Below are 11,122 nucleotides of genomic sequence, written 5' to 3' on the forward strand. Positions count from 1 at the left end.
ATGCCCTGGGGACACGCTGATTGCCCTGGCTTGGTCACATGCCTATCGATCCTGACCTGATCACCCATCACTACTGCCAGGGCTATGGTATATCTGGTTGGCAAACATGGATCAGATGATAACTTGTGTGTTAGGGGTGTATGTGTGTGCGTGTGCGTGTGTGTGTGTGCGTGTGTGTGTGTGTGTGGTAGGTGGAGATGGGGTGCAGGACTTCAAAGGCTATTGATCAACCACCTCCAAGTCAGCAAAGAGCCTTTCCTAAATGGGAAAAAGATTCTAAACAGACTGAAAATAACGAATATCCACTACACAACAGGTATGCAACATTCTAAGAATAGAAACTGAGTTTTCGCACACTTCCGTCCCACAGAACCTGAGCACAAGGATGCTTACCCAGAACTGTCTGGTTAAGAGGATAGCAGTGGTACCATTCGTTCCCAGCACTGCTCAGCGCTGCTCACGTGACTGGCACATAGTCATTCCTGGCAATTACCTGTTGCAGGAAAACAGGAATCTAAATTTTACCAGCTATCAAAAATGTATCCCTCAAACATGAGACCATATATGCGTCAAAGGAATTCACATTAAATTTATCTAATGCTATTAATCATATCATTCTACTTACTGTGTCTGAGAAACAACATATTCCATATATTCATGCTAGATATTTTATTTTCATTTGATCACATTTTATAGAATGTGTTATCTATCCTGAACACACACAGACACTTACTCTACAACTTTCCTTGACCCTAATTTTCCTTTTCCTCAGATGAGTGGGCTATTCCTGCTGCCACCATTTATCATAACTGTTTTTCTTCTTAGACTTCTATAATGTGGCTTCGATTCTTAATGCTCTCTTGAAACTTCACTCTGAGGTTCACCTAATTCAGTGGCCCCATCTCAGTCCAAATTTTCCTTGACCTTTACGTGGCATTTTTTTCTGTTAATCAACTTCTCCTTCTTTCCTCCGTTGGCTTCCATTACGGCCCTCCAGAATTTGACTCTAAATTACTGATCCAACATGGTAACCTACTTCTCACTATCCCAGAAATAAACCCTCTTCACAAAACTCTTGCTAAATCTTCCTGTTTTGGGATATCTGCTCTGATCTATACTACTTTTCTTCAGGGTTTCACTTCACAGTTTGCCAGACATTTCAGTCTGCAAGAGTCTTTCCTTTCAGTGTTCCTTCTTTTTTATCCGTTTTAATCATTCTGTTAATTATTTCATGAGAATCATCTTATTGTTGATATTGCCAATTATTTAAAAGTAGGAATGTTTTACTTAATTTGTTTTCTGAGTTACTCCTAAGTCATTGTTGAGCACATCATAAGTACATTACACAAATGTTTTGAATTAATTGTGTCCTTTAAATAAGCATCTTCAATATTTCTGTGAAAGCCACAGAAATTTTGTTGGAGTGGCAGAACATGTTTTAAAGTTGAGTAATAAATGAAAAAAAAAGTCAACTATGCAAATTAAACTCTGATGTTCCTAAAAGCAAAATTTCTGGGAAAGAAAGGTGTGTAATGGCATATCTCAAGGGATGAATACATTCCAGAAACATCAAAGAATAACACTTTAATCTTTAGAGCAATTAATATCCATTTCAAAAATTAAACCCTCCAAAATTAATATTAGCATCACATATTACAGACACTTAATATTTTAACATTTCTACATTTTAATAAGATTTTAATAATATGAAAATAAAGCCATTATAAAAGACAGTTTACATTCTCACTAATTCTACATGATTTAGAATTTCATATATAGCAAAAAACTAAAGGATAGGAAGGATTAAGGGATAGAAAGTATTTTAATTAAGAGCAAATATCCAAGCAAGAAAGGATGCAACTAAAATTTGAATTTTAATATCTCTAAATACATTAATAGAAGTAAAAATATTTCTTCCAGTTAAGTATGTCTGATTAAATTTGTCTTGAAGTACAGCATTTCTCGAAACAAACTACTTTTACACACTTAAAGATCCCAGGCCTCTCCTTGTCTAGTGTTTCAACGGCTGAAGAAGTCTGGCTCATACTCTATGCCTTCGTTGTGGTAAAACACAACCTTCGTTGTTTCAAACCTCAGCTCTTAAATTTCCTGCAACTTCCTCTACTGTTGTGTGCATTTTAAATGTGTGACAAGCAGCATTTTCTCAGCTAAAGTCCTGTGACTTTTGAATGCCGTTTACTCTCACTGACTACTGGAACAATCCTAAGAGTTGAGCTATTTCTTTTTTCATGAGTCTGCATGTTTTAATGTTTATATTACACATGAAACTCATGAAAACCTTCACTGGAAACATTTAAAGTAAATTCTATTTGCTGTCATCTTATACAGCAGTTCCAGATTCTACAAAAGAATCTCAGTTTTCTATGATCACGAACTGAGGACCAAGCTTTTTTAGAAATCCATCTAGGGATACTGAAACGAAACTATTTTTAAAGAGTTCCTCAGTTGTTTTTTGTTTGTTTGTTTGTTTGTTTTTCATGTTGCCTCTTAACTGGAAATCATGAAGACTGGTTTCTCACCAAGTCCACCTCCTTTCTCAGCTGTCCGTGTATATAAAGTCTGATTTTAAATTTTATTGTCTAATTCCTGTTTAGAGGGCAGTTATAAAAACAGACTTGCTTAATAATTAAAAGAAATAAAATATTCAGTGCTGATAATTAATTTAATTCAATGTGCTCATGGCTTTCAATAGAAACCCAAATGTATTTCTGAATCATTCAAATTCCCACAGCACTTTCTATGTTTCTTATTGACACTTCACTCATTTGCTGGTGTGCACATTATTTGTGTGAGATTTTTCTTGGACTGTATCTCACTCTTCTTTTTACACTCGTAGTACAGTGTCTGTAACTTTCATATACAATATGTCTGATAAATGAACGAATAAGTGATGTGTCATTGAATTATATGAAATTACCAAGTGATTTCATTCATTCCAGAAATGACCTACCTATTCTGTCTCAGATTCTGCTGTGTTAATAGCACCAAAAATTCCTAAGAAAATTTCAGAGACACAAGAGTAGCGGTGAGCAATATTTTTGATAAGTGAATCAATTTAGAAATAGAGATATTTGCAACCTCATTTTGTGTATCAGAGAGTGTTTTGTTATCCTTATTCTTCAACATTCATTTATACTTCATTTATAATTCATTTATTATTTGCCTGACACAAATGTTTCTTTTCTTTTCTTTTTTAGCTATAATGTTGGGATCTGCATAGCTTCCAGCTTCCAGTATCTGATTTTAATACTATGCAGTTTAACAGATTTTACTATTTAATAAAATTGCTTTTAAGATAATATCTTTTGTCTTTTCTTGGCTTTAAGACATTTCATTACTTAAAATAGATTTATAGAATATTCTTTACAGAAGATACTTTCCATTGAAATGAAACAAATGATATATATTTGCTATATATATCTCATTCCACATCCTTCAAAATACACAATTTTTACAACTCATTTTCTTTTTTTTTTTTTAAGATTTTATTTATTTATTTATTTGTCAGAGAGAGAGAGAGAGCACACAAGCAGGCAGAGTGGCAGGCAGAGAAAGGGAGAGAAGCAGGCTCTCCGCTGAGCAAGGAGCCAGATGTGGGACTCATCCCAGACCCTGGGATCATGACCCAAGCCGAAGGCAGCAGCTTAACTGACTGAGCCACCCAAGCGTCCCTACAACTCATTTTCTTAACAACAGTCCTAGCAAAAGTTTAAACAGAAAGTTGAAGAATAAATGTAATTATCAATAACCTCATGGATAATTATTTCTGAAATTTATTTTTTAAAATTAAAAGGGACAGAAGTTGAAGAGATATGTCATTACAGTAGATCAGAAAGCAGAAGAAAAATAGCAATAAAGCAAGTTATCAGAAACTAGAATATCAGAAGCTTAAGAAGTAATTATTAGCGACACCAAATTTTATTTATTGTGGACTTAATGGATGCTAGAGACTCTAACTTATGTTTCCCAGGGACTAACTCATTTTGTCTTCAAATAATGTTATGAGCTAAATGCTTTTATTATTAATTTATTTTTCATTTATTATTATATAAAATAATAAATATTATTTTATTTTATTATTTATTATTATCATCTTCATGAGGATAATGAGGAACTCTTAACAACCCTTGAGGAACTGAGACTCTCAAAGATCATATAATAAAGTCAAGGGGTTAGGCCCAACACCCCTTCCCTCCACTCCAAGAGATTATGCCATTTGGGGGCAGAGTAGGCACACCAGGATTAAAAATCTTAGGCTACATTGTGACTACCTCATACGCCACAGTCTTATGACTCACCAGCCAAACCTACTCCAACTCTCTGGCTGGGTCTGTGGGTACTTGCTATTGTTGGCTAGCAAATTTAATAGATCGATTCTTTTATGTTTCTAAGGCTTAGGCAACACTATATGAGGTACTCCATTGCTACAGAGGCTGCTTTTGGTTTTGAAGGGGTCAGACTTAATCTAGGGCATATCTGTGTTGGCTTCAGAAATTAGAACTCAGTCAGGATAATTGCAAATCTAGGTAGACCACATGTTACTTCTCTGAGCCCAGTTTATACAATGCAGACCATAAAGCTCATAGAGCAGGTCCCCATGCCCAGAGATGTGCAATGATTGAGAATTGATCTGGTTTAGAATAGGACCCCTGTAACAACTTGTATAGGGTGAGGACAGGGAGAAGGAGTGGACAATCTTCTTAAATAAGCCACAGTGCTGACTTTTTAGATATATGAGTGGTCATGATACATTGCTTATATTCTATAGGTAGCTTCCAAGAACCAAGTGTTTTCCAGAGCCATTCTGACAACTGAATAATAAAAGATATAAGGGAAATTGTGCATGAGCTCTGCCACAGAGACCATTGATCTCACATTTGTAGCACAAAAGGTCTGGAAAAGCTACAAAACTATAACTTCTCATAAATCTATCAGTGAGCTGAGTTAACAAAACAACGAAGCAAACTGGAATTCCAGAGTAACAACTTCTCCAAGGAGGGGTCATGGGTGTGTGGACACGCGCGCACATGCACACACACACACACACACACACACACACATTTGACTTTTAGAAGTGTATGGGAAAGGTGGAGACCATACAGTAAGTCAAAGAAGTAAGCTAAAATTTTAATGAATTGTTAAAGGCCAACTATAAGCTAGAATACAGCTTGAAACAGCTAGGAGTCCCAGAAACAAGGAATATTCATACTTTATCATAAGTCTCTGGGCCTTCTTCAAGTGTTCCCAAGAAAGATTTGAGATGAGAGGAAAAGGTGTAGGGAGTGTATCAGAGATGAGCAGTGGCTGCTGAGGAACAGGGTCAAAGCTCTTCTCACTTCACTAGACCCATCTCTAGTAGGAAAGAAAAGTCATCTACTGTTGGGGTGGGAAGCAGCAGACCCTCTCACCAGCAACTTCCAGGACCCAGGCAAAAATGCACTGCTTCCAGAGGAGAGGTAGAAGGAAACACATGTACCATAGGAGAAGAGTAGGAAAAAAACACCAAAATACTTTGCCCCAGGGGAGGTATAGGAAGCTATAAGAAGCCCACAATGTTCTACTGAACAGCAGGTCTTCCACCTAAGATCAACCACAGACGTAAGTCACGTTTTAGATTCTATAGACAGGAGGTGTAAGAATTCAAAGCAAGTTCTACCTTTAAACTTAGGATTAGAGAAGGTCTGGTTAAGACAGGCTAGAGGTGGATACTAGACATAGAGAAGCACATTGTAGCATGGCTGCTTTGATCTAGAGTACTTTCTAGAAATGGAAGAATGATTTTAAAATAATAGGGAAATTTTTAAGTTCAAGAACTAAGCCAATGTTGCCACATTTTACTTATCTTTCATAAATGTTGAATAATATTTTCAAAGTTAGCTAAACACTAGAGTGTTTTCTGACCACCGGCTAGAAAATTAAATAATATTTTTAATACGATAAGCTATAGTTCAAAGGAAACATATTTTTAAGCATTTATATTATCTGATCCTCAAAAATATTCTCACTGGACAGAGTGCTTTAGGAAAAATAGGGAAAAACATGGGATTGTGACTCGGGGATTTCAGCCTTAGTCCATACTAACTAAAACTGTCTGAGGAGTTATCCCACATTACTCTGAGCTTTTAAGTCCTTAAGTGTAAAATGAAACATTTCAACAAGGTCAGTGGGTCTCAAACTTTTGTAAAGAGAAGAACTTCTTGAAATAATTATAAAATGCAGATTCCCAAGGCCCTTCTACAACCAGAGATTGTTCAGGTAGTAGGTCCTGGTGTTGTCCAAGCAATGAGAGGCAGGTGGTCTCGAGCATGGAGTTGGAGAAAGTTGCTGAACTCAGTAATTTCTGGTGCCCTTTTGGATCCCTACAGTCTAGGAGTCTAAAGTGGAACACATATTATTGTCACTATTTCCAGGTCAGTAAGTGAGGCCTAGAGATTAAGTAACTAGGTTAGGAGTCATAGAGATAGCAAGTAGAGAAATACAAATAATGTTTTCATATTCCTAGTTCATTGTTTTACTCTTAAATCATTTTGCACACCATGACAAATACTGCCTAGTCATTTACTGGTATATCTCCCTTTTTCCTTTAAATAGGTATATGGGATTTTTCTGGCAACCTCATGACTGAATTTTAACCAACAGGATCTAGGCCCACGTAATGAACTCCATTTCATCCTTGTCCTTAAAAATCTCCCATACATAATCCTCCAGACTCTTCCACAGTTTACAAATGAGGAGAAATACCTATGAGCACCCAGAAGTAGAGAGCCACAAGATGGAATGGGCCTGGGTCCTTGAGTGAATGCCCGGTAAAGAGTCTTTACCTCCTGTGCCTCCATCAGACTTGCAATGGACTGTGCTGTGAAAAAGAGACCTGTGTTGTGTTAAGCCACTGAGAAATTAGGCTGCTCTTTAACAATGAGTCCACCGAAGACATAACTCTCCACATGATAACCCTGTAGATGTGTGAGATGATGACAACATACAACTTTTAGATGTTAACCTATATTTCTTTAAATTTCTTTTAACTTTCACTCTGTCCTTCTTACCCTTTTCCCCTTTCCTTTCCACAATGTAGATGGCCTCAGGATCAGAAGGTGGAGGTGGGGTGAGGATTGGGGGAAGCAGATGGACAGGTAAAGGAAATTAGCTTATGAACCTGCTTCTTTTTACTGACAAAAGCCTTAGGCCAGAACAAGGACAGTTCCTGTGTGTAGGTAAATTGTTGTAGCCAAAAGAGGAAGGAAAAAATCTTTGAAATGAAGGTGCTGTAAACGGTGGCAAAAGTATTTGTCCTGCCCTTGTCCTTCACCCTCTGAAAGAACTTTAGTTGACCAGGAACTGCCACATCTTCGTTTCTTTATGCTAAGATTTACCCCCCCACACCAGAATACCAGAAGCCTTACTGATCCTAACTAATCCACAGAGAAGAAATCAACAGAGAAATCAGCTCACCCCAGAATGTTTGAGAGTCATTGGTTTACTGGTGTGTTTTCCTTTCTCTTCTAAGCATATCATAGAACCTCTCAAGTTGGTGGATCAGTACCCCGGTACCCCAACTCCTCAGGTGAAATAATTCTTTGCCAGCTATTCTGTGTAGGATGAAGCTCCAGTATTTGAGGGGATTAATAGCATGTACATGACAGTCTTCTTTTTCGTGTATTATATTTCTCCTACATACCTACTGATGTTTCCTGCACTTCCCAAAAAAACCCCTTGAATTTACATTTTTGTTTCAAGGTCTGATCCTGAAAGAATTCAGACCAAGGCAGAAACAAAGAAACCTGTGCATCCTAAGACAGAGGTCATTCAGTATTTACTTCTAGACTGGAGATACCAGTTAGTTGTTGAAAACTAACCTCTGTGTCATGGCCAAAATATAACATGGAGACAGAATTTGGGATAAAAAGGAAATAACTTTATTGCTTTGCAAGGCAAAGGAAACTGCAGCAGGCTAAGGCCTTCAAAAACTCCAACACCCACTCCCCACCAGACAGGGGCTGCGGGGTAGGGGTGTGGGTGAGGTTTTAGGGAAATATAGGATCTAGCCTGTTTCTACAGCGATTGTATATGTGCTGCCAGCCTTGTGCCTCAATCTTTAGGGTCCTACAGGTTTCCTGAAACTAAAGACTAAGAAGGCAGCGGCACCTGGGTGGCTCAGTGGGTTAAGCCTCTGCCTTCGGCTCAGGTCATGGTCTCAGGTTCCTGGGATCAAGCCCTGCATCGGGTTCTCTGCTTGGCAGGGAGCCTGCTTCCCCCCACCCCTTCTCTTCCTGCCTCTCTGCCTACTTGTGATCTCTGTCTGTCAAATAAATAAATAAAATCTTTAAAAAATATATTAAGAAGGCAGGGGGTTAAGTTTGCAGAAGGGAGGAAAACTGTTACCTGGTTTAAAATCAAGCCTTGGGGAAACATTAATGCAGCCATTTTGACTTTTGTTCAACTTTAGCTTTTAAGTGGTTTCAGGGGTGCTGGGAGAACTGATGATTTCACTGGATCTTGGGAGCAGAACGAGCTTGCACCCTGTTTCTTGACAGAAACCAACAGTAATGTGGCAAGACCCTAGGGATAAAATCTTGTTGTGGTGTGTTTAGGCAAGCAGGGCCATAGACAAATTCACAAAATACCCATGCCCAGAGTTTAACATAAAAGTTTCTGAGAGCTGAAAGACCTGAAGGAGTCTTATACACCTGATGGCTTGGGAATATCCAAGGGAATTGAGTCTATACCCTTCCTAACACCTTTTACACAGTGTAAGATTAAGGACTGTGGCATCATCAAGAGTGGGGTAGGAATGGGAAGAGCCAAAAACAAAACAAAACAACAACAAAAACACACACCACAATCCTGATTGAGTCTTATTAACTCAGCTGCTGAAGGCTCAAAGATAAAGATTACATTTTATTGGTGATGTTAAAAAATTACATTTCTTGCACACTTGAATTTGAAAATTAAGATTCACACCTTTTATGATACTGTGGTACATTGAATTATAATTTGCTATCATTTCCTTCTTTCCCTTTCTATAAAACTTTTAGTTCATTTTGTGGGAAAAGTCATTAATCCTGCATCTGTGATTTTGGATTTGGCTCTATGACATATTTTTGAGCAATAATATATGATTAGATCTGCTAAATGTCATATTTGAGCAGAATGTTTTAAGAGGAAATTTGTGTTTCCATTTAAGAGGTATTTTCATCAGCTTGGGTCCCAGAATGAGCTGTCCTGCAGTGTACATGTAATATGAGTGAAAACTGATGTTGGATGTTTACGCCACTGTAATGAAGGCGATGCTTATAAGCACAGCAAAGCTGACCGACACACTCCTATGGGGAAATCAGATCTGGATAACCCACTGAGAACAAGTTGAAATACATGAATCACTGTGGAACTTCCTGAGGCTGGGCCAAAAGTTCCAGTTTGCTGTTCAGCATTGTTGGTGTTCCGCATCTCAAATCTATCAGTCATGTTTTTCCTCTCTGAAATTCATGAAACAGTCCCACTAACAATGCAAAGGAATACAGCAATATATAAGGATGGGGAGAAGGAACGCAAAGGCTAACACTATTTTAAAGCTTTCTATGAGGAAGTTTTGATCTCATTATCATGAAAAGTTGGAAGGCATGCTCTTTTTAAATGATTGTAAAGTTTAAAATGCAAGTTGGGAATTCACATGAATGCCTAGAACTATGAGTCACTGAAAAATCCTGGAAATGCTGTTAAAAGGGTTCCATACCCCTCCTCCCATCAATGCCTTTCTCAAAGCACTCTACGTCTGGAATGTGGGGTTCCATGGAGGGATGGAGGAGACCTTCATGTTCTTACGTGGTATTTGTAAATCTCCATGAACAAGCTTTACCCTCTATATTGAAAGCTTATTTTAGAAAGACTCTTTTCATATTCACTTTAAAAATCAAAATAGTTTACAGATAATAAATTAAAAGAATAAGTGGTTGAGGAATATGTATTCTTTCATGCTATAAAAGGAAAGGGAAATTATTAGTGTTGGGTTTCAGAAATCCTTTGCTAAATGACACCATGACCATTGTGGCCTAAAGAGAAACATTTTTTTTTTCCTTCATGTGAATTGTTTGTGCTGTGGATTAAGTGTGCCAAATTTTGTTTTTAGTTTATTGACATCCCATGAAGTGCTTAACTTCATGCATTTTGTGTATTTTCTCTTGACATATTGGCAACACACCATTTAAAACATAAAACTTGAACCAATCTCTTTCTACTCATGTTGCTCCAAAAAAATTTTGAAGAGAGACATATCTAATGACTTGTTCAAATATATTTTTAGGCAAATCACTTAGTTCTTCTTAACTTTTTCATGTTCTCACCTCTAGTTCTACCCATATGCTGTTGTTCCTACGACACAAAATTAAAGCATACGTTGTACTAACTAGGACCAATCCCTCGATATTTCTGTTCCCTCTGTAAAGGCCAGGCAATAAAAACTGTGATACAGTTTAAATAGATATAAACTGTGACATCGAAGGAGGAAATTATTTGCTTATAGTCTCATAAAAAGTAGAGGAATCAGGATGTAGAATTCATGTCTTTTGTCCCAGTGCTACTTACACTCTGCTATAGTGCCTTAACGCTGCAGTAAATGAAACAAGAGGGAATTTGTTCTGCATGTGGGAAAACTCAGCTGAAAGATTGGAAACCATCACTAATGGAAGTATAAGATCTGTAAAGCTTGTCTTCACAATATGACAGAAGATGATCAGTTTGTGATGGTCTAGGTGTTCAGTGATTATAGCCCGTTGGTTGAACCAGATCATTTCTTTCATTCTCTTTTAATTGTGTTTCTGACACTAGGAGACTACTTTAAGAAAAATAACGTCTGTGTGTCCTTTTAAACTCCTGCTGTTATGAGCCTTGAAGTCAAACCAGGGAAGTCTAACTCCAAGGCAAATATACTATCAAGAAGAATGGATGAGGGGGCAGCCCATATGCTGGCTCATCTTCACTCCTGCAAATTGCATTCCTGACAGGAGAACAGTGAAGGCTCCCTGTCAGGTCAACGGATTTGGAAATGGAAGTTGCCTCATGATTATACAGAAAAAGTCCCCTACCAATAGCAAAGCTGCCACAA

This window comes from Mustela putorius, unplaced genomic scaffold (genome assembly GCF_011764305.1).
Source record: "Mustela putorius furo isolate JIRA1106 unplaced genomic scaffold, ASM1176430v1.1 tig00003869_pilon_pilon_pilon, whole genome shotgun sequence".
In the NCBI taxonomy this organism is placed as follows: Eukaryota; Metazoa; Chordata; class Mammalia; order Carnivora; family Mustelidae; genus Mustela; species Mustela putorius.